The following is a 22760-nucleotide window of genomic DNA, read 5'->3' as shown; positions in this document are numbered from 1 at the left end:
ATTTTTTTTCAAGCTGAAAATGGCTAGCCTAGCTATACTTTTTTTAGGAATACCCAGGCAAGGTCAAGTTGTTATTCTTCGCCCCGCTGGACTGCAAATCTTTCCTATGAGGGATGCGTTAGGCTTAACAAGAAAATGTGCTTTAAGAAATAATAAATGGGATGTAATTATAAAAACTGGGCAGTAACTATAAAAAATGCACCAAACACGTGATTACTTTATAAAATATTATTTTGGATATTGAAAATTTTAATTTCATTAATTGTTGCGAGCGCAATGTTTCGTTGGATTTTTACATAATATAAATTTATATTGAAATTTTATTTAATCTGACTAGAAATTTCGGGATAAAAATATTTCAGATCCCATCAAAATGTGGGAAATTTTATTGAATTCTGTTTTGAACGGTTGGTTGAAATGGGCTATACTTTTAACAAACTGTAAATGGGCTGTAGTAAATTCCATTAGAATTCAAAAATGGGCTACACATTCTTACAAATCTCAAATGGGCTATAAGTTTTCTGCCACACACTTCTGGCCTTGCTAAGTTGACGCGTCCCCTAAAAAAACAGAGTTGACGTGTATGCAAGGCTTTGTCAACTTATAGTCAACACACGGTTCTAGCAGCAGTCGCCGTTGGATGTCCATCCAACGGATGCCGTGCTTCTTCTTCAATCTCGAATATTCTAGCTTCACCCATCCAAAAAATGATTCCTCCCCCTGACATCTGGGGTGCACCATTTCGGAAGCTGACCTGTGGGCCTACTAAGTTGACGTACCAAGGGCTTTGTCAACTTAGTCAATATAAACAATTCTAGCTGCAGTGACCGTATGATGTCCATCCAACGGCCGTAGTGCTTCTTCAACCTCTGGTCTTCTTGCTCCAGCCGCCCCAAGCAGCGCCGGTCGTGCCGCCTGCTCCTGCCTCCGTGGTCGGCTGTGCTATCGTGGAGGCCTCACCGCCCCTACTATTCCCACCGCTGGCCAGGCCCTGCGGCGATGACAGCCTCACACCGCAGCCGAACGAGTGAACTCTCATACTCCTCTCCGCGTGGGCATCCACTGCCGCGTCTTCACCGGCTCCGCGTCGTCCCCTTCCTAGGCCTCCGTGTGGACTGTACATGGAGAGGCTGACAGCTGGGTCCACGACGGCAGCAAGGATGTGCCTCCTTATTACGCGGAAAATAATGATTCCTCCACCTGACAGCAGGGACCCACCGGACGGGCCACCAGTATTTTGCGAAAAAAATCGTTTCCCCCTGACTGCTGGGACCCACCGGACAGGCCACCGTATTTCGTGATAAAACGTTCCCCCCGCTGTCAGCTCGGACCCACCGGAAGGCCTCCTTATTACGCATAAAAAAATGAATACTCCCCCGGCTAGCTGGGACCCACCTTGCTGGGAGACTGACTTGTGGGCCTACTAAGTTGATGGGGACGAAGGGCTTTGTCAACTTAGTCAATATGAATGATTCTAGCCCCAGTGACCGTACGATGTCCATCCAACGGCCGTAGTGCTTCTTCAACCTCTGGTCTTCTTGCTCCAGCCGCCCAAAGCAGCGCCGGTCGTGCTGCATGCTCCTGCCTCCCGTGGCCGGCTGTGCTGCCGCAGAGGCCTCACTGTCCCCTACTATTCCCACCACTGGCCAGGCCCTGCGGTGATGGCAGCCTCACACAGCAGCCGAACCAGTGAACCCTCGTAGTCCTCTCCGCGCGGGCTTCCACTGTCGCGTCGTCCCCTTCCTAGGCCTCGCCGTCGTCCACCGCCGTGGTGCTCTCCGCGCGGCGTGGTCAATGTGGTTAAGGAACGACTTCCATCGAAAGAGTACTGTACGTGGAGAGGCTGACAGCTGGGTCCACGACCACAACACAGTTTTTTGTGATTTGCCAAGTAAGTTACTTTGTCAGGCCTGTTGGGCTGCAAATCTTTCAAGACGAGGAGAGCTTTCATTCGGCTGGCAAAGAAAATGGCCCAACGGTAATGAGAAATGGGTTATACATTTTTAGAACACATCAAACCGGCAATTAGTTTCAAATATCTTTTTTCATTTCAAGATTTTTAATTACATTAATTTTTATGTGTGGAGAATTTGTTGGATTTTATATTGATATACATTTATTTTTAAAATCAGTTTTGAGTCAAAACATTCACGTAGATCACGGTGGGGATCAACCAAAACCTCATAACTGCTGTTTGGATCAACTCCCTGATTACACAAACACTCTTAACGTCCTATTGTGTCCATCTTCAGGGAGTAACTAAGCCAAAATGATGGTCTCTACTGGGGATTTTACATACTTCTGTAACTTCAGTTTCCACCATATACTTCTATAAGTGTAACTTCTGATACTGTTCTCTTCTGTGCTATACTTCGGATACCTCGAGCTTCTGAATCTAGAAAGCATCAAGAAAAAGAAAACACAACTCAGTATCCTTGGTGGAATGACAATTCACCCCAGGTTCTCTTGATCAGTCTTACTGACTTCACTACGGATTTGGTTTTTGGATACAGAAGCTCACTTCTGATACTCTCGCTTAGAACAGGTCTCAGCCTGTTCAGTCAAAACGAACATCGGGTTCATTTCAACGGATGTGAGTTTGAAATCTGACCATTGGAACACGTGTCAGTTCCTTAGTGAGCCAGGGTCATTTCGGACAAATCAGGTCGGGTTGCCAAGTGGCTATAAATAGCCCACCCCCTACAACCATAAACGGTTGGCTGCTCAGATTGAAAGTACGGCTTTTGTCGTTTGAGAGCAACCCACCTCGAAGCCTTTGAGAGAGAATTCCTTGAGAGGATAAAGCCCTAACCACCAGAGCCAGAGAGAATTGGGCATCACTTAAGTCTTCTTGTCTATGTGATCTAAAGACTTGTTACACTTGAGGACTGTGCATCCTCCAGCCGGTTAGGCGTCGCATTCTGAGCATCCAAGAGACATTGTGGATTGCCGGTGAACGAAGTCTATGAAGGTTTGGGAGTCTACCTTGAAGACTTACCAGAGTGATTGGGCGAGGTCTATGTGACCTTAGCTCAAGGAGAATATGGTGAGGACTGGGTGTTCGGGACTGTGTGTCCTAAGGTTTAAATACCTAGCCGCTCCAACCAGACGTACAGTTGTCACAGCAACTGGAACTGGTCCAACAAATCATTGTCTTCAACGAGTCACTGGTTTCATCTTCACTTCCCTTTACTTACTGTTACTCCTTGTGAAGTCATTGTATGTTTGCACTATCATTTGTCTTCACTGAGTGACTGCGTGTTCTGTTTGGCTTCACAATATCTTCCTACCTGATCCTCACTACCTAGCTGCTATTAGTCTTTGTGCTTTCACTTCATTGAATACTTGACTATGGTTTGCCTAGTGTAGTCCACCTTCCGCTGCATGGTAATAGGTTTAATTTTATCGTTTGTCTTCAAAACTTCTATGTTCTGAAGACTTTCATAAAAATCGCCTATTCACCCCCCTCTAGTCGATATAACACACTTTCAATTGGTATCAGAGCAAGGTGCTCCCTTGTTCTGTGTGATTTGGTTTAACCACCTGGAGTTTTAGCTATGTCGACTGCAGGGATAATTAAAGTCTCCGCTGCGTGCCCCGTCTTCGATGGAACTGAATATCCCTACTGGAAGAATAAGATGCGCTTGCATCTTGAAGCCATTGACGTCGACCTATGGTATGTCGTCGAGAACGGCGTTCCCAAGGCTGGAGAAGCTGTCACTGCTGCTGATGTCAAGAAATTCGTTCAACTGGACTCTACTGCCAAGAATATCATCTGTGGTCATCCTGACCAAAGGACAGTATGGCCGTGTGAGTGCTTTGAAGACATCAAGCTGGTCTGGGACTGGCTCTCCAAGGTCAATGAAGGAATCTCAACCCAGAGAGATCAGAGAATCAGTGTCCTTCGCAACCTCTTCAACCGCTTCAAGCGAAATGACAATGAGAATGTCCAGCACACTTTTGACCGACTCACTGACATCACAAATGAGCTTCAAGCCCTCGGCGCTACTGAGATCACCAAACATGAAGTCGTCAAGACACTGCTGAGATCACTTGATAGTTCGTTTGACATCCTAGCCCTGATGATTCAAGAACGTCCTGATTTCAAGACACTCGATCCGTCTGACATACTTGAGAGGCTCAACACACATGAGTTTCAGCTTTCAGAGAAAAGAGATATCTATGGTCCAAACTATGGGCGAACTCGTGCCTTGAAGGCAAAAGCTGTCTCCTCATCTGAAGAAGAATCTGACAGCAGTTCTGATGATCCTAAAGACATTGGAAGGGAACTTGCTATGCTTGTCAAGAAGTTCCAAAAATTCACCAAGAAGAAAGGCTTCAGAAAGTCTTCCCGATCAAGTTCAAGGAATGATGAAGCTCCTGCTCATGACTACAAGAAGAAAACATGTCACAAGTGCAAAGAAACTTGGCCACTTCATCTCTGAGTGTCCACAGTGGGACAATGAGAACAACAAGAAGAAGAAGAGCAAGGAATATGACTCTGACGACAAGAAGAAGAAGAAGAAATACTCAAAGTCTTCTTCCAAGTCTTCCTCAAAGTCTTCATCACACAAAAAGAGCTCATCTGGCAAGGCACGTGCGTTTGTTGGCAAGGAAATGGATTCAGAGGAGGAGTCTGCTTCTGAGGAGGCGGAGGTGGAGTCTGAGGAGGAATCCGGCTCAGGCGTCGCAAGTCTGGCTATAGCATACGTTGCCAAGTCCATCTTCAACACTGAAGACAATGAATTCATCACCGACACCGATGCAAATGACAAGGACTACTCCGCTTCTACCTACTGCTTCATGGCACGCGGTGCCAAGGTAAACACACGCACCACTCACTATCAAACATCTAGTGACGATGACTCTGATTGTGGTTCAAAACCTAGCTACAAAACACTTGCTAAAATTGCAACTGAACAACAGAAAGCCATGGAACATATTCATACAGGCGCGCACGTAGCATGTACACATATGTACAGCGGCCAGGGTGCAAGAAAGAAAATACGGCCACATATGTGTACATACGGGCGGGGTCTCGAACGCCTACTCGCGCATACGTACGGCCAGGGCTCGTGTACATTGCTGGGTCGGAACGGAGAAACAGCGTCGTCGTCGTGCTCATGGGGAGGAAACGGAATGCGTCGTGTTCATGGGGAGGCAACGGAAAGCGTGGGAGCCAACCGACTGGGTCGGAATGGAATGCGTGGTCGTGTTCATCGGGAGGGCAAGGACGGAACATGCGATGGAATTGAGGCCTGGCGTTCCGCACAATAGAGGAAACGGACCTCCTACGTTTGGAACGGGGTCCTGTTGGTCGGGAGGTGTCTGGCATACCGCAAAACGGAGGAAACAGACCTCCTACGGTCGAAACGGGGGTCCTGTTGATCGGGAGGGGTGTGGCGTACCGCAAAACGGACGAAACGGACTTGTGTTGGAGCGCTACGGTCGAAACGGGGGTCATGTTCATCGGGAGGGGTGTGGCGTACCACAAAATGGGACTCCACGGGATACTGTTCATCTCCACCATCGACCCCCTCCAGCCTACACGAGCTACTGTTCATCCAGCTTCCACGGGCTCCTGTTCATCCAGCCTCCACCGCGCGCTACTCCATCGACTACTGTTCAACCACCCCTCCACCGTCTACTGTTCATCCAGCCCTCCACACCACGGGGTCCTGTTCAACCACCCCTCCACGGGCACCCCTCCACCGCCTACTGTTCATCCAGCCCTCCACACCACGGGGTCCTGTTCAACCACCCCTCCACCGTCTACTGTTCATCCAGCCCTCCACACCACGGGGTCCTGTTCATCCACCCCTCCACGGGCACCCCTCCACCGTCTACTGTTCATCCAGCCCTCCACCTCACCACGGGGTCCTGTTCATCCAGAGGCAACGCCACCGCTCACTATTCATCCAAACCCCCCCGCAACGCTCACTGTTCATCCCATCGATCGGCTTCAGTTAGCAGCAGTAGCGAAGGAATCGCTCGATCGGGTTTAGTTAACACCCATCGATCGATCGCTCGGGTTTAGTAATGCGTAGCCTGCAGTGCAATCGCTCGGGTTCAGTTAGAGCCCAACGCCTCGCTCGGGTTCAGTTAGAGCCAACGCCTCGCACACACGCGCGTACGTGTACGAGAGAAACGCGCATCGCTCGGCCCCTGACCTCCCATCGTAACCGGGAACTCCTTGAAATTTTCCTCGCCGTCGCTTCTACCACGGTTTTTTCCGTCATGGAAGGCCCAAAGAATATCATGCAGCTGCATCTCCGGCTCGTCCAGGACGAAAAGCCCATTTTCTATCATGATTTTTTGCCATAGAAGTAGGAGCCCACCACATCTATGATGATACCGGGTTTTGTCACAATTATCGTCATAGAAGTGTCATATGTATGACAGAAAAAAATTTCGTTCGGACCAAAATGTCACGGATGTGTCTTTTTTTGTAGTGTGTATCCATACCACCAACGAAAACGACTTAGAGTTCCCAAACTTTCCATGCTTAGATATATCATAGGCGGTTCCCAAATAGAAAATAAAGTTTATTCCTTTTTCTACCATACTTTCACTTTCCATGGCTTACCGTATCCACGGGTGCCCTCCATACGAACACATTCCAAGGAATTTATTATTTGAGAACATAAAGTAAATTCATTTTTTTTGCATTTCGGGACTGGGCATCCCTAATACCTTTGCCTTACTCTCATACAATGACATGTGAATAAACACTCATCGTGAGAATAACACATCTAGCATGGAAAATATTAGCCACCCCTCACCGCTCCGCAAGCAAAACAAATACACAAAAGAGAAGTTTATTTTGAAAATTAGAGATGGCACATGCAAATTTGCTTAGAACGGCAAAAGAATACCGCATATAGGCAGATATAGTGGACTCATGTGGCAAAACTGGTTTAAAGGATTTTGGATGCATAAGTAGTGATCATACTTGGTGCAAAATGAAGGCTAGCAAAAGATTGAGAAGCGACCAACCAAGAAACAGATAATCTCATAAGCAAGCATTAAGCATAAATAACACCGAATAATGCACCACAAGTAGGATATAATTTCATTGCATGACTATTGACTTTCGTACTTGCATAGGGAATCACAAACCTTAACACCAATATTCTTACTAAAGCATAATTACTCATCAACATAATTCACATATCACATCATCATATCTCAAAACTATTACTAAGAATCAAGTTTATTTTGTCCAATGATCTTCATGAAAGTGTTTATTATATCCTTGTTGGATATCTCTCACTTTGGGACTAATTTTCATGTGTTGCTTTTCATAAGCTCAAACAAATATAAGTGAAGATCATGAGCATATTTTTTCTTATTTCTCTCAAATTAATTTAAGTGAAGCAATAGGGAATTTCTTGAAAAATACTAACGCACATCGTGCTCAAAAAAGATATAAGTGAAGCACTAGAGCAAGTCCATAGCTCATAAAAATTTAAGTGAAGCATAGAGAGCAATTCTAACAAGTCATGACATAATTTTGGCTCTCTCAAATAGGTGTGTCCAGCAAGGATTGATGACTTAAGACACAAAATAAAACAAGCAAAGACTCATATCATACAAGATGCTCAAAGAAAAACACATATCATGTGATGAATAAAAATATAGTTTCGAGAAAATACTGATGGTTGTTAGAAGAAAGAGGGGATGCCACTCTGGGGCATCCCCAAGCTTAGTTGGTTGCTCATTTTTGGATAATAGCTTGGGATTCCGGGGCATCCCCTAGCTTAGGCTCTTCTACTCCTTATTCCTTCATCAATCGTAAGATAACCCAAAAAACTTGAAAACTTCAATCACACAAAACTCAACAAAACCTTCGTGAGATCCGTTAGTGTAAGAAAATAAATCACTACTATAAGTGTTGTATAAAACCAATTCGTATTTTGTTTTTTCATTATATCTACTGTATTCCAACTTTTCTATGGCAAAAACTCATTAGAGAAAACCATAGAGCCATCAAAATAAGCACACAACGCAAAGTAAACAGAATATGTCAAAAACAGAACAGTCTGTAGTAATCTGAGTGTTTCGAACACTTCTCGAACTCCAAAAATTCTGAAACATTAGGAAGGCATGAGAAATTTGTATATTGATCTACCGCGAAAAGAATTGGCATTTTATCACGCTCTGGTAAAAAATGAAAATTATTTTCATGAGAGCAAAAATTTCTATTTTTCAGCAAGATCAAACAACTATCACCCAAGAAGATCCTAAAAGCTTTACTTGGCACAAACACTAACTAAAACACAAAAAACACAATCATAATAGTAGCATTATTGTGTTTCCTTGATAACCCACAATTGTAGGGGATCGCAATAGTTTTCGATAAGTAAGAGTGTCGAACCCAACGAGGAGCTAAAGGTAGAACAAATATTCCTTCAAGTTCTATCGACCACCAATACAACTCTACGCATGCTTGACGTTCGCTTTACCTAGAACAAGTATGAAACTAGAAGTACTTTGTAGGTCTTGTTGGATAGGTTTGCAAGATAATAAAGAGTACATAAATAAAAAGTAGGGGCTGTTTAGATAAATAAACAATAAAGTAAATGTAGCGAGTGTGGAAAAGTGGTGGTAGGAGTTGTGAAATTGCCCCTAAGAAATTGACTACTTTACTAGACCGAGAGCAAGTATTATGTGGGAGAGGCCACTGCTAGCATGTCATCCCTGACTTGGAATTCTATGCACTTATGATTGGAACTATTAGCAAGCATCCGCAACTACTAATGTTCATTAAGGTAAAACCCAACCATATCATTAAGATATATTGGTCCCCCTTCAATCCCGTATGCATCAATTTCTATGCTAGGTTGAAGCTTCTGTCACTCTTGCCCTCCAATACATAGTCCTATCAACATACAACTAACCCTAGGGTGTGATCCACGTGCGCAATCATATGATGGGCACAAAAGGACAACAACATAACCACAAGCACATTAAATCAGTCATAGCAATTCATCAACCACCGATAGGACAACGAAAATCTACTCAGACATCATAGGATGGCAACACATCATTGGATAATAATATGAAGCATAAAGCACCATGTTCAAGTAGAGGGTACAACGGGTTGCATGAGAGTGGACCACTGTAGTTAGAGGGGGGGAGGTGATGGAGATGTTGGTGAAGATGGCGGATGTGTTGGTGTAGATCGCGGTGATGATGATGGCCCCCGGTGGCACTTCGGTGCCACCGGAAGCGAGGGGGAGAGAGCCCCCTCCTTGTTCTTCCTTGACCTCCTCCCTAGATGGGAGAAGGGTTTCCCCTCTGGTCCATTGCCTCCATGGCACAGGAGGGGCGAGAGCCCCTCCGAGATTGGATCTGTCTCTCTGTCTCTCTTTGTTTCTGCGTTCTCAGATTCTACCCTTTCACCGTTTCTTATATTCCCGGACATCCGTATCTCTGATTGGGCTGAAATTTTGACACGATCTCTATCCGGATATTAGCTTTGTTGCGGCGAAAGAAGGGCACCAACCGCCTTACAGGTGGCCCACGAGGGTCAGGGGCGCGCCGAGGGGGGCAGGCGCGCCCCCCTGCCTCGTGGCCACCTCGGGCACCGTCTCGCGTGGATTTTTCTTCCCCAAAATCATATATATTCCAAAAAATCTCAGTCAGTTTTTATCCTGTTTGGACTCCGTTTGATATGGATATTCTGCGAAACAAAAAACATGCAACAAACAGGAACTGGCACTGGGCACTGGATCAATATGTTAGTCCCAAAAATAGTATAAAAAGTTGCCAAAAGTATATGAAAGTTGTAGAATATTGGCATGGAACAATAAAAAATTATAGATACGACGGAGACATATCAGCATCCCCAAGCTTAACTCCTGCTCGTCCTCGAGTTGGTAAATGATAAAAAAGATAATTTTTTATGTGGAATGCTACCTAGCATAATCTTGATCACATATCTAATCATGGCATGAATATTAAGATACGAGTGATTCAAAGCAATAGTCTATCATTTGACATAAAAACAATAATACTTCAAGCCTACTAATAAAGCAATCATGTATTTTCAAAATAACAAGGCCAAAGAAAGTTATCCCTACAAAATCATATAGTCTGGCTATGCTCCATCTTCTTCACACAAAATACTCACATCATGCACAACCCGGATTACAAGCCAAGCAATTGTTTCATACTTTTGACGTTCTCAAACCTTTTCAACTTTCACGCAATACATGAGCGCGAGCCATGGACATAGCACTATAGGTGGAATAGAATGGTGTTTGTGGAGAAGACAAAAAGGAGAAGATAGTCTCACATCAACTAGGCGTATCAACGGGCTATGGAGATGCCCATCAATAGATATCAATGTGAGTGAGTAGGGATTTCCATGCAACGGATGCACTGGAGCTATAAGTATATGAAAGCTCAAACTGAAACTAAGTGGGTGTGCATCCAACTTTCTTGCTCATGAAGACCTAGGGAATTTGAGGAAGCCCATCGTTGGAATATACAAGCCAAGTTCTATAATGAAAATTCCCAGTAGTATATGAAAGTGATAACTCAAGAGACTCTCTATATGAAGAACGTGGTGCTACTCTGAAGCACAAGTGTGGTAAAAGGATAGTAACATTGCCCCTTCTCTCTTTTTCTCTCATTTTTTTGTTTTTTTTTGTTTTTTTGTCGGCTTCTTTGGCCTCTCTCTTTTTTGGGGGGCTTCTTTGGCCACTTTTATTTTGATAACCTCGCATGGGACAATGTTCTAATAATGATGATCATTACAATTTTATTTACTTACAACTCAATATTACAACTCGATATCTAGAACAAAGATATGACTCTATATGAATGCCTCCGGCGGTGTACCGGGATGTGCAAGGATCTAGCGTAGCAATGACATCAAAAAACGGACAAGCCATGAAAACATCATGCTAGCTATCTTACGATCATGCAAAGAAATATGACAATGAATTCTCAAGTCATGTATATGATGATGATGGAAGTTGCATGGCAATATATCTCGGAATGGCTATGGAAATGCCATGATAGGTAGGTATGGCGGCTATTTTGAGGAAGGTATAAGGAGGGTTTATGGTACCGGCGAAAGTTGCGCGATACTAGAGAGGCTAGCAATGATGGAAGGGTGAGAGTGCGTATAATCCATGGACTCAACATTAGTCATAAAGAACTCACATACTTATTGCAAAAATCTATTAGTTATCGAAACAAAGTACTACGTGCATGATCCTAGGGGAATAGATTGGTAGGAAAAGCCCATCGCTCATCCCCGACCGCCACTCATAAGGAAGACAATCAATAAATACCTCATGCTCCAACTTCGTTACATAACGGTTCACCATACGTGCATTCTACGGGAATCACAAACCTCAACACAAGTATTTCTACTAATCCACAACTACCCACTAGCATGACTCTAATATCACCATCTTTATATCGCAAAACTATTGCAAGGAATCAAACATACCATATTCAGTGATCCACAAGTTTTATGCACTAGTAGAAAAGAGGGCTTTGGTTCAGGCCGGGTCAGCCCATTAGTCCCGGTTCAGTCCAGAACCGGGACCCATGGGGGCATTGGTCCCGGTTCATGAGGCCAGGGGGCTGCCGGGCCTCGTGGGGGCATTGGTCCTGGTTCATCATGCCCCTTTGGTCCCGGTTGGTGGGACGAACCGGGACCAATGGGCCTCGCTCCTGGCCCACCACCATTGGTCCCGGTTGGTGGCTTGAACCGGGACCACAGGCTTCCCTTTAGTCCCGGTTCATGCCACAAACCAGGACCAATGAGGTGCCTATATATACCCCTCGCCCATTGTCGGTGTTAAAACCAGCGGATCTCGGGTAGGGGGTCCCGAACTGTGCGTCTAGGCCGGATGGTAATAGGAGGCAGGGAACATGATGTTTTACCCAGGTTCGGGCCCTCTTGATGGAGGTAAAACCCTACGTCCTGCTTGATTAATATTGATGATATGGGTAGTACAAGAGTAGATCTACCACGAGATCAAGGAGGCTAAACCCTAGAAGCTAGCCTATGGTATGATTATTATATATGGAGTTGATTGCCTACGGACTACAACCCTCCGGTTTATATAGACACCAGATAGGGTTAGGGTTACATAGAGTCGGTTACAATGGTAGGAGATCTTGAATATCCGCATCGCCAAGCTTGCCTTCCACGCCAAGGAAAGTCCCATCCAGACACGTGACGAAGTCTTCAATCTTGTATCTTCATAGTCCAGGAGTCCGGCTGAAGGTATAGTCCGGCTACCCGAACACCCCCTAATCCAGGACTCCCTCAGTAGCCCCTGAACCAGGCTTCAATGACGACGAGTCCAGCGCGCAAATTGTCTTCGGCATTGCAAGGCGGGTTCATCCTCCAAGTCCTTCATAGAAGATTGTAAACACCAAGAGTAGTGTCCGGCTCTGCAAAATAAGCTTCCACATATTGCCATAGAGAGAATAATATTAACACAAATCAAATCTGCTGACGTATTCCGCAGTGCGTCATCACACTACAGCCAAGTCCTTCACTCGAATCGTTTTCACTTTTCCACCTCAGCGTGTTTTGCGAGGCAGTTTCCTTGGCACGTCTTGTCAAAGCAGAGATCGTGTACCCCCCTTTTACGGGATTCTCATCAATACGGACGTGGGTAACCCAACAGCGCCACTTATCACGGTGCTTGGGAGGCAAGCGAGTTTTACTAGGCAGGTGGGGACGCACAACCGCATCCGCCCATATAAGGGGACAATGATCCACCTTTTTACCTACGCTTTCTTCCTCCTTTGCCTATCCATCTCCTGCGCACCCGAGCTCCAGCGCCCAAGCCCGCACTTCCCACCTCAACCTTCTCCAGCAATGTCCGGAGCGGGAGGCAAGTGGATGGTCTCCTCCGCCACGGAGGGCAAAGTCAAGAAGCTAAGGAAGGCCGGATACCTGTCCAAGGACATCGCGCACCGGCTTCCCGAAGAGGGGCAGCTTCTCCCCACCCCAAGGCCCCATGAGAGGGTAGTATTTCTCCCCCACTTCCTCCGCGAACTGGGTTTTCCACTCCACCCATTTGTCTGGGGGCTCATGTTCTACTACGGCCTGGATTTCCACGATCTGGCTCCAAACTTCATCCTCAACATCTCGGTGTTTATCGTCGTGTGCGAGGCTTTTCTCCGCGTCCGCCCTCATTTCGGCCTCTGGCTCAAGACCTTCAACGTCAAGCCCAAGGTGGTGCGCGGCAGCCAGGCGGAGTGCGGAGGCGCCATGGCGGGCAAGATGGCCAACGTCCTATGGTTCGAGGGCTCTTTCGTGGAGACCCTAAAGGGATGGCAATCCAGGTGGTTTTATATCACCGAGCCGCGCGATCCGAAATGGACCGCAACCCCCGAGTTCCGATCCGGACCCCCCACGCGGCTTATGTCCTGGAAAGAGACGGGCCTGTCGTGGGGTGACGAAAAAGAGGTGACCGGATTGCAAACATGCATCCAGTCCCTGGTGAACAAGCCAGTCCGGCTTGTTAATGTAATCCAGGTTATGCTCGTCCGCCGGATCCTCCCGTGCCAACAACGGGATTTTAATCTGTGGGAGTTCGACCCGGCGCATCATCAAACCCTCAGCAGGCTCTTTGACACGACGTACGAAGACGCCTGGAAGATGCTATTCAAGGGCGCCGAGGCTCCCGCATCCGCTTCCGAGGACCGCGGATACAGCTCGCAGCGTCACGCTAGCGAGGTATGCCATCTACACCTTTTACAGGATGTTAAGCTTTTTTCATAGTTTGACTCTATGCGGGATCTAAACTCCCTTACCTTTGACAGGCTTGGCGGGCGATATCTGGACCGATTAACTATCCGGCTCCGCTGCCTGAAGACCCAGCCCCAGCTCTACTAGCGAAGCTGCTGGTTCCAGCGCCTTATGTGGTGTCGGAGAAGAAGGCCAAGAAGAAGAAGACCACGGGGACTCGAAAGAGTGCCCGCAACATGGTGGTGTCGGACTCGTCATCTGACGAGTCCGAGACGCCCTCCTCCCGTGAAAATGAGGAGGAGGAAGAAGAAAACTCTCCCCCCAGCGGAGGGAGGAGAGAAGAGGAAGGCCGCCCCAACGGGGGAGGCCGAGGGGTCTAGGGAAAGGAAGACCCCTCCGCCGGACTACGCCCCCAACGCCGAAGAGGGCAAAGAGGAGTGGCCAAACAGGGCCAAGTGTCCGGCGAAATCGTAAGTTTGGATATCAGAATAACTCATGATGTTCCTTTGTTGCACAGCTTTCCCTAATGTCGAATGTAATTATGCAGTCCACCCCGGGCCGAATTCGGCGAATCGTCGGGCGGCTCCCTGGACTCATCGGACGTGAACTCAGTTCCGCCCGCTGTCTCCCCCCGCACTGCAGACGACACCGAAGTGGCATCGCGACAAGCTCTGGGGCAGGAGGAGGTGGTCCCGGAGGAGCCGCAAGGCAACCTCCCGGACTCCAGGGGTGAAGGGGATAAGGCTCCCCAGGGCACTCTGTCCGGCTTTGTGCCGGACACCGCGCCGGAATCTTCCACAGTTCTGGACCGCGGTAGGCGAACTCCTTCCAAGAGGAGTAAGCCTTCTGACCCGGCGGCCTCCGTCGAACCGGAGGTGCCGGACAATCTACTGCAGGTGCTTGACGATGCCTCCATCGACGAGGGGCACCGTACTATTATGAGTACGGTGATCCAGAAGGTTCAGTCTGCCAAGAGCGGACTGACTGAAGCTTGCGCTAGCCTTCTAACAGGCTTCGAGGTAAGTAAAAATATGTAAAAATATTACCGCATAGATAGTAGCCCCTGATGCTCTGTTTGGCGTTCGGAAAGAAAAGCCGAATAGAGGATCTATTAAATATCGCAGGAGTCTAACAAAAAAGAGTCAATATGCGTATGCAGGCTTCGCTGCTATCCACCGCCGCACTGACTGCGGAGGTGGGTGTCCTGAAGCAGGACCTCAAGCGGACCGAGCAAGAGCTCGGCCTTGCCAAGCGGCGGCTCGAGGAGGAAGAAGGTAAGAAATACCTTACAGAAATAGTGCCTATAAAAAGGCTTGATTGCAAAAAGAGTAACAGGATTGTACTGCTTATTGTAGGGGCCACAACTGAGGTGGCGACCCTTAAGCAGGCGCTGTCTGAGGCCGAAAAGAAAACGGCCGCGGAGCGCACCGAGCGAGACAGACTTGGGGCTCAGGTCGGCGAGGTGCAGCAAGAGCTTCAGGCTCTCATGAAAAAACATGAGAGTTTGGAGCTGGAGTCGAAGGCACAAGAATCCGAGCTTGCAACGGCCCTAGAGGCTGCCAAGTCTGCCAAGGCCGAAGCCCAAAAGGCCCTCCAAGAGTTGGAGGAGATGAGGAAGATAACAGCGGGTAAGGCATTCTTTATGCAAAGCAGAAATATAAAAGTGAACTACCTATTACTTACCCGAATCCGGAGCTCTCCAGGGGCATTCGCAGATCTTCCCCGCAGCGTATCCGACGCCGCCGCATTCTACCGACCTGAAGAGGGTAGCTCGACGGAGAAGGTTTTCTGGTCTCAGTATTCTGAGGCCGGACACCCTGTGCCCTTGAGCGACCAGCTGAAACAGCTGGTTGAGCTCCACAAGGCGGCCGAGCAGGCCATGAAGGGCTTCATAGTTCGGCTGTGGTCCGGAGAGGCCCTGCCTGGGAGCTATTTCGGGATGGTGCGGCGGCTGGTGGAGGCCTGTCCGAGGCTTGAGGTCATCAAGCGCTCCGTCTGCATCGAAGGTGCCCGTCGGGCCCTTGCCCATGCAAAGGTGCACTGGGGTAAGCTGGACGGTGAGAAGCTTGTGAAGGACGGGCCGCCTCCGGGGAAGGAGCATCGCAAGCCCCAGAACTACTACAAGGATGTTCTTGCAGGTGCCCGCCTTATGGCGGATGAATGTACCAAGGATGTGATATTTGAATGAACTCGCTCGTGTTTATCCTGTGCGCTGAAAACTTGTTCATATGCGCTAAGCAATGCTTATTGAATTTAAAATATTACTTTCTGTGCGGCCGTTTATCGAAAATTGAGAGATGGCCAGTCGTTGGCTTCTGCCCCCGTGCCACTAGTGCTGGGGTGTTCGGGATAAACCTGAGCGCTCTTTTTCCCATAGTTGGGTCCTTCGAGGGAGGCGCTCAGCACAACGAACCAGGCAATCGGACTATAATGCTTGAACACTCTCACTTAGCCATAGAACTCTATAATTTTAAATTTCGGCGAAGCCCCTAGTTCGGAAGACCGAGTTCGGGGCGCTATCCACGCCTTGGCGGGACAAAGCCAGCTCCTCGCTCGAAGCGGCATAAGCCTTTAGGGACTCGAAAAACCTCTCGAACAGCGATCGGTCTCTCGCCACATCATGACAGTCAGTTTTAGCTTTCTCCACTGAGGTGCTTAACCCTGCTGAACCGGGGCACAATCGCAGTGGTTCTCCTAGTGCTACCTTAGCCGATAGAGCGGAACGTAAGGCACCAAAACATAGGAGCCGGGCAAACCCAACTATTGACCCAAATCATGATTCGGAGCCGATGCATATAGTGCTATAAGTTCGGGCTGCCACACTTGTGAAAGTGTACGGACTTCTCACACCATTATGAGGGGTACTGAAGCCCCTGGCGTGTTTGCCGTACCATGGTGGTGGGTGGGCTTTGAATTTCCTCATCGTCCGTATCCCACCCTCGCTGACCGTAGTCCGGCCAGGGCTCTCCTGATAAAGAGAGAGACTTAAGAGAATTTAGGAAGTCGCCAAAAGGCGAATGCTGAAAGATGTCTGCGGCAGTGAACTCCATTATCGGCGCCCAATTGGATTCGATTGGCAGGGGCGCGGGGGGTTCGGAGTCCGGGGAGGAGTCCGGATCCTCGGAGTCACGGGTCATGCAGAGTGCGGGGCTAGCGTTCGGCTCGATCGCTTTCGGGATCGCAGCCCCCGAGGTGACGTCCAACCGCTCATCCTTGATTGGCGCAATAGGCTCCGAGTTAGGGGTCGGAACCGATGCGTGTGCGGCCTCCAGGACACTGTCCGGGGGCAGAGCTAGATCATGCCCCTCGAGATAGTGCGGCGCGCTTGGCTGTGGCTCGAGCCCGTCGAAGATCAAGTCTCCGCGGATGTCAGCCATGTAGTTTAAGCTTCCAAACCTGACTTGATGGCCAGGGGCCTAACTTTCGATCTGCTCCAGGTGGCCGAGCGAATTGGCCCACAGAGCGAAGCCGCCGAAGACGAAGATCTGTCCGGGGAGCAAAGTCTCACCCTAGACCGCATCGTTGTTGATGATCAAAGGAGCCATCGGGCCTAAAGGCGACGACACAGAGGAACTCTCAATGAAAGCACCAATGTTGGTGTCAAAACCGGCGGATCTCGGGTAGGGGGTCCCGAACTGTGCGTCTAGGCCAGATGGTAACAGGAGGCAGGGAACACGATGTTTTACCCAGGTTCGGGCCCTCTTGATGGAGGTAAAACCCTACGTCCTTCTTGATTAATATTGATGATATGGGTAGTACAAGAGTAGATCTACCACGAGATCAAGGAGGCTAAACCCTAGAAGCTAGCCTATGGTATGATTGTTGTATATGGAGATGATTGCCTACGGACTACAACCCTCCGGTTTATATAGACACCGGATAGGGTTAGGATTACATAGAGTCGGTTACAATGGTAGGAGATCTTGAATATCCGCATCGCCAAGCTTGCCTTCCACGCCAAGGAAAGTCCCATCCGGACACGGGACGAAGTCTTCAATCTTGTATCTTCATAGTCCAGGAGTCCGGCTGAAGGTATAGTCCGGCTACCCGAACACCCCCTAATCCAGGACACCCTCACCCATGAGCAGAGCACCCCAGTGCTCTGTTTTTCTCTGGCCGGCGAGGGAAGGGCTTTGTGGTGCTCTAGCTCACCTACTATGCACATGAGGTGTTCAATGAAATGCCCGAGCCACACTAGTTAAGCTTTCTCCTCTCGAAGCTCGACCTCAAAGCTCCATTTTCCTCGAGATTTGTCTAGGTTTAGCGGCCCGTCACGTCCCACTCCCGTCTTCACTGTCGTCGATTTCCCGCACCAATCTCGTCACCGGCACCACCGTGGTGAGCCTCTTGTTCCTATCTTCTTTCTAAAAGAAAATAATTTCTTACTTTAGATAGATACTTGTCTAATTTTCTTACTTTTATTATTGCTTGTTATTATATAGTGCGATGGTTTTGGTATCCGCCCCCGTCGGCCCTCGTCCTGGCTATGATTCAGATGTGGTATATATTATCTTTTTATAACTATTTGGTTCATTTATTGTTTATGAAAATTATGCCGACCAACATGACATATATTTTATTTATCTAGGAGGTAGCTGAACCAGAAATTCCAACCGACCCTATTGTCGAGAGGTTAAATTTAGTTGAAGAAGAAAACAATTACTTGAAGGAAAAAATAAAAAAAATTGAGGAGGAGAGGATGATATTGGAGTTGCATGTTGCGGATGTCGTCGATGATCACAAGATCAAGATGGATGCAATGCGGTTGAAGATGAGAAAGATTAGAAAATATGCCATTCATATCGAGGCTTAGTATCATTATGCCGTTGGATCAGTTGTTACCTTGGTTGCGATTATGATCGCATTTGTTTTTGCATTGAAATGTTTTACATAGTTTCAATGTATGGTTTAATTAATTAGATGCTCTGGAGAGCTATATATTGTTAGATGAGAACTATGTATGTACTTTGGTTTTAATGTGATGATGAACTTCTATTAATTTGGTCACTTAATTATCTATTCATGATGTTCTGTAATAGTTTTTGACAAACTTAATTATATATAATGCACGTAGATGAACCGGCAATGGATGTACGGTGACAGACACACCTCCGAGTACATTAAGGGCGTGCATGATTTTCTCGAAGTGGCTGAGGCAAACAAGCAGAATGGTTTTATGTGTTGTCCATGCCCTAAATGTGGGAATACGAAGTCTTACTCTGACCTGAAAATCCTTCACACCCACCTGCTTTACAATGGTTTCATGCCACACTATAATGTTTGGACGAGGCACGGAGAAATAGGGGTTATGATGGAAGACGGTGAAGAAGAAGAGGACGATGACAACTATGTGCCCCCTGAATACGGTGATGCTGCAACGGGGGAAGCTGCTGAAGATCAAGAGGAACCATACGATGTGCCCAATGATGCTGCAACAGGGGAAGCTGCTGAAGATCATGAGGAACCAGACGATGTGCCCGATGATGATGATCTCCGCCGGGTCATTGTCGATGCAAGGACGCAATGCGAAAGTCAAAAGGAGAAGCTGAAGTTCAATCGCATGTTAGAGGATCACAAAAAAGGGTTGTACCCCAATTGCAAAGATGGCAACACAAAGCTCGGTACCATACTAGAATTGCTGCAGTGGAAGGCTGAGAATGCTGTGCCTGACAAAGGATTTGAGAAGCTACTGAAAATATTGAAGAAGAAGCTTCCAAAGGACAACGAATTGCCCGACAGTACATACGCAACAAAGAAGGTCATATGCCCTCTAGGATTGGAGGTGTAGAAGATACATGCATGCCCTATGACTGCATCCTCTACCGCGGTGCGTACAAGGATCTGAACGCATGCCCGGTATGCGGTGCATTGCGCTATAAGATCAGACGAGATCACCCTGGTGATGTTGACGGCGAGCCCCCCGGGAAGAGGGTTCCTGCGAAGGTGATGTGGTATGCTCCTATAATACCACGGTTGAAACGTCTGTTCAGAAACAAAGAGCATGCCAAGTTGATGCGATGCAATAGTGAGGACCGTAAGAAAGACGGGAAGTTGAGAGCACCCGCTGACAGGTCGCAGTGGAGAAAAATCGAGAGAAAGTACTGGCCTGAGTTTGTAAGCGACCCAAGGAACGTATGGTTTGGTTTAAGTGCGGATGGCATTAATCCTTTCGGGGAGCAGAGCAGCAATCACATCACCTGGCCCATTACTCTATGTATGTATATCCTTCCTCCTTCGATGTGCATGAAGCGTCTATGTATGTATATCCTTCCTCCTTCGATGTGCATGAAGCGGAAGTTCATTATGATGCCAATTCTCATCCAAGGCCCTAAGCAACCCGGCAATGACATTGATGTGTTCCTAAGGCCATTAGTTGAAGAACTTTTACAGCTGTGGAATGGAAACGGTGTACGTAAGTGGGATGAGCACAAACAGGAGGAATTTAACCTACACGCATTGCTGTTCGTAACCATCAACGATTGGCCCGCTCTCAGTAACCTTTCAGGACAGACAAACAAGGGATACCATGCATGCACGCATTGTTTAGAAGAAAATGAAAGTATATACCTAGAAAAATGCAAGAAGAATGTGTACCTGGGCCATCGTCGATTTCTTCCGACCAACCATCAATGTCAAAAGAAATGCAAGCATTTCAAAGGCGAGGCAGATCACCGGAAGAAGCCCGCCATGCGTACTGGTGATCACGTACTTGCTATGGTGAATGATTTACACGTAATCTTTGGAAAGGGTCCCGGCGGACTAGCTGTTCCGAATGACGCTGAGGGACACGCACCCATGTGGAAGAAGAAATCTATATTTTGGGACCTACCCTACAGGAAAGACCTAGAGGTCCGCTCTTCAATCGACGTGATGCACGTGACGAAGAACCTTTGCGCGAACCTGCTAGGCTTCTTGGGCGTGTATGGGAAGACAAAAGATACACCCGAGGCACGGGAGGACCTGCAACATTTGCACGAAAAAGACGGCATGCCTCCGAAGCAGTATAAAGGTCCTGCCAGCTACGCTCTTACGAAAGAAGAGAAAGAAATCTTCTTTGAATGCCTGCTCAGTATGAAACGACTGGCTTCTCGTCGAATATAAAGGGAATAATAAATATGCCAGAGAAAAGTTCCAGAACCTAAAGTCTCATGACTGCCATGTGATTATGACGCAATTGCTTCCGGTTGCATTGAGGGGGCTTCTACCGGAAAATGTCCGATTAGCCATTGTGAAGCTATGTGCATTCCTCAATGCAATCTCTCAGAAGGTGATCGATACAGAAATCATACCAAGGCTAAGGAGTGATGTGGCGCAATGTCTTGTCAGTTTCGAGCTGGTGTTCCCACCATCCTTCTTCAATATCATGACGCACGTCCTAGTTCATCTAGTCGACGAGATTGTATTTGTTGTAAGTAGCAACATTAAGTATTTTGTTGTAAGTAGAAACAAAATAAAATAAATAAAGCAACAAAGAAAACAAAAAACCAAAAAAGTGCCACCTACTGGGCCCCCACGGCCTGAATACGGCTAGAAACCCTACCATGGGCCAGGATTCAGGCGCAGGAGGCCCAGTAGGCCCACAAGGCAGATAAAGTGACTTTAGGCCCGTAAGCCTGCATTTGAGAGGAGCTCGAAGTGGTCAGCGCAGCAGCGCTTATAAACCACTGTCGAAGCCTCTCGGCTAGCGAGGTGGGACTAAACATCCCACCGCACCACGCCAGTTCCAGCACAAGGCCATTGGTCCCGGTGGTGCCACCAACCGGGACTAAAGGTGCATTGGTACCGGTTCGTGGCATCAACCGGGACCAATGCCACCCTTTAGTCCGGTTGGTGCTACCAACCGGGAAAAGGTTCCTTAGGCTGCTGAAAAGAGGCCTTTGGTCCCGGTTGGTGCCACCAACGGTGACTAAAGGGTGGCATTGGTCCCGGTTTGTGCCACGAACCGGGACCAATGCTCTCAGTATATAAGAAAGCACTTGGTGTTTTTCAGACATCTGCATCAGTTCGCCCGACGACGCCGCCAGGCTGCCCGGAGCTCGCCCCGTCGACGCCGTCGCCGCCCTCCGAGCACGCCGCCGGCCGCTGACCATGCCGCGCGCCCTACCCCGACCACGTCGTTGTCGCCCCAGCTGCCCCGCGCCGCCGCGCCTCTGCCTCGCGCCCTGCCGGACCACGCGCCGTCGCCTGCCCCGACCACGCCGCTGTCGCCTCGCCTCACCCTGCCCCGCCCCCCTCTTCCTCCCTGTTTTTTTGCATATATATATGTGTGTGTTTTTTTCCTGATTATATGTATATGTATGAGTATATGTATGTGTGTATATCTGTTTATATGTCCTTTTTTAGATTTTCTGGTTTTTGCATTTTTATAAAAATGTATATATGTTCTATGTGTATATATATATGTTCATGTATGTATGCAAAAGATAGATTTTTAGAAAAATTAGGATTTTTTTTCTGTTCATATAATTTTTTGGTGATATTATTTATTGTAAATATGCAAATGTTTGTATATTCATATGAACAAAGGAAGAAGAAGAAAAAGAATGAGAGGAAAAAGGAAATAAGAAGAGGAAGAAAGGAGAAGAAGAGGAGAGGAAGAAGAGGAGAAATAAATAAGAAAAGGAAAAAATAAGAAAAAAAGAGGAGAAGAAGAAAGGAATAGAGGAGAAGAAGAAAATAAATTCTATTTTTTTCTTCTCCTCTTTTTTCTTCTTCTTTTTTTTCTTCGATCTTCTCCTCTATTCCTTTCTTCTTCTCCTCTTTTTATTTCTTCTTCGTCTTCTTATTTCTTATCGGATATGTCGTTGTCGATATACCCCGTGTCCCGACAACTTCAACACGAGGGGGGGTCGACCTACCCCTCCCCGATAATATTATTTTCCCATGTATGTATGCAAAAGTTACATTTTTAGAAAAGTTTTATATATCTATCTAGGAAAGGAAGAAGAAGAAAAAGAATGAGAGGAAAAAGGAAAATAAGAAGAGGAAGAAAGGGGAAGAAGAGGAGAGGAAGAAGAGGAGAAATAAA

This window comes from Triticum urartu, chromosome 3 (assembly GCF_003073215.2).
Source record: "Triticum urartu cultivar G1812 chromosome 3, Tu2.1, whole genome shotgun sequence".
NCBI classification, from domain to species: domain Eukaryota; kingdom Viridiplantae; phylum Streptophyta; class Magnoliopsida; order Poales; family Poaceae; genus Triticum; species Triticum urartu.
The sequence above is the reverse complement of the archived record's forward strand: the minus strand, read 5'-3'. Positions refer to the sequence as shown.